Source organism: Buceros rhinoceros, unplaced genomic scaffold (genome assembly GCF_000710305.1).
Source record: "Buceros rhinoceros silvestris isolate BGI_N320 unplaced genomic scaffold, ASM71030v1 scaffold38587, whole genome shotgun sequence".
Taxonomy (NCBI): domain Eukaryota; kingdom Metazoa; phylum Chordata; class Aves; order Bucerotiformes; family Bucerotidae; genus Buceros; species Buceros rhinoceros.
In genome coordinates this window covers 4,111-6,371 of record NW_010423422.1, presented here as the reverse complement: position 1 = coordinate 6,371, position 2,261 = coordinate 4,111, and the positions used below count along the sequence as shown (strand labels likewise).

Genomic DNA, 2,261 nt, shown 5'->3' with positions numbered 1-2,261 from the left:
CCCTCCCGCGCACCAGCCCCAGCCCAGGCAAAGAGGCACCCAGAGCCTGCAGCTCTTGTCCTCCCTTTGGCACTGCTCTCACACCACCACCTAGTTCCCCACTCACTCTCTTGCTGGAGGTGGCCCCAGACAATTCCCAGGCAGGGCCAAAAGGACGAGGTATCCAGTGGTGTGCATCAGGGCCAAAAGGTCACTCCTTCGAGCCGGAGTTGAACCAGCGACCTAAGGATGGCCGTGTCAGGAGCCTACAGTCCTCCGCTCTACCAGCTGAGCTATCGAAGGGGTGGCAGAGCTCTCCCTGGCACCCTCTCAGGACCCATAGCACAGCCATATGGCCTTATTTTAATTGTTTCCTGCGTTGAACCTTGGAGTTCTCATTCTCACTTTTCCGAATTCCCCGAGCAGGCTCTAGATCTCTTTCCCATGGCTGTAGATCTCTTTCCCATGGCTGTAGATCTCTTTGCCATGACTGTAGATCTCTTTGCCATGACTGTAGATCTCTTTCCCATGGCTGTAGATCTCTTTGCCATGACTGTAGATCTCTTTCCCATGGCTGTAGATCTCTTTGCCATGGCTGTAGATCTCTTTGCCATGACTGACTCATCTGCAGTTAGTCTTTGCCATTTCTGAGTGCAAGGAGTTGTGTTCTCTATGTGCTATTTTCAGTGAGGCCAGCCTTCCCAAAATCAAAATCAGGACCTATCTCATCCTTCCTTGTTGGAGGTAATTCTGTCAGTATGGTAAAAGGGTCCTAAGGAAAGTGAGGTGCAACTAGTGTTTTTCACCTTTTTAAAGCTACATTTTGTTCACATCGATTGTTGGGGATATGGAGAGGGCAGAAGTTGTCTCTGGGTCTGTAGGAAAAGAAGGAAAGGCTGGAGGTTGATTGTCCGATGCCTGCAACCACGCACGATATTCAACAGCAATACCTCTCTCTTCTTTTTCTTTATTTGCTGGGGTTTGTTGTCAGCGAAGAAAAGGGATAGGTTGCCTAAGCTCCTTCAGTGCTTGGATGGCACCTAATGTCATTAGTCATGCAAGACTTAGCTTGTTTTTCCAGTTCTCCTACTTCATCTTTTATTGTGTTTAAGAAGTTAAATGTGGCTGAAGATTTATGTGTAAGGCACCACGTGCACAGTGTGTTAAATACGGCTGAACGTGAGCCCCTCCATGCTATTGGAGACATGCTTAAGGAGTTCTTTATGGGCTACGAGAAGACGACTTGAGTGCAGCATACAGAACTGGAAAGGTCACTGGCAGAGGCTGTTCCCAGGCTCATACCAGTCTTGGTACTGGTCTCCAAGGCAGGAGCTGCCAGCAGGAGCAAACATTTTACTGGGGGAATGTTGTGGTTTCACCCCGTCCAGTGAGCATTAAGCACTACGTGGCCGCACACTCACTCCTCCCCAGTGGGATGGGGATGAGAATCAAAAGAGTAAAAGTGAGAAAACCCCTGGGTTCAGACAAAGACAGTTTAATAGGTAGAGCAAAGCCAAACCAGGAACTGATTCACCACTTCCCAGGGCGGGCAGGCGTTAGGCCATCGCCAGGAAAGCCAGGCTCCAGCGTGTGCAGCAGTTCTTGGGAAGACAAACACCATCCTTCCAAACATCCCTCCTTTCCTCCTTCTTCCCCCAGGTTTATGTGCTGAGCATGACACTGTATGGTCTGGAATGTCCCTTTGGTCAGCTGGAGTCAGCTGTCCCAGCTGGGTCCCCTCCCAGCTGCTCGTGCAGCTCCAGCCCAGTCACTGGTGGGGAGTGAGGAGCGGAATAAGCCTTGACGCTGTGTCAGCTCTGCTCAGCAGTCAGTACAACATCCCTGTGTCGTCAGCGTGGTCTCCAGCGCAAATCCAAAACAGCCCCACGCCAGCTACTGGGAAGAAACTCATCCCTGGCAACACCCGCACGGCACAGGGAATAATCTGTCCTGGGAATTCCGTGGAAAGTCAAGCAGGAGTCCACTGTGTGGATAAATCTGTCAGAGGAAGCATGGGCACGCTGCCTTCGCACCACAGCGAGTATTTTGGGGCATAGCGGTGATGGCCAGCTCTGAACCCCTCAGAGAGTCTTTACAGATCGCAGCCCAGCTCTGCTGGGGCGGCTGGCAGCATTCCCACCCCTACACACACACCCCAATTCTGGTGCCACCAGAGGACAGCGCCGGTCATTAAATCTGCCCCTGTCCTCGCTGCCATCGTGCTGGGTGCAGTACTGAGCCCGCTCCCAGCAGAGGCTTCCCCCCAGACCGACCAGACCGCC

At 52.3% G+C, this 2,261-nt stretch overlaps 1 non-coding gene across 1 annotated transcript; it reads right to left on the bottom strand.

Moving 5' to 3' along the window:
* Window positions 1-194: 194 nt before the first annotated feature.
* Window positions 195-282, bottom strand: TRNAY-GUA. The gene is given in 2 exon segments: window positions 195-230; window positions 246-282. It is a non-coding gene; the product is annotated as a tRNA-Tyr (tRNA).
* Window positions 283-2,261: the final 1,979 nt, after the last annotated feature.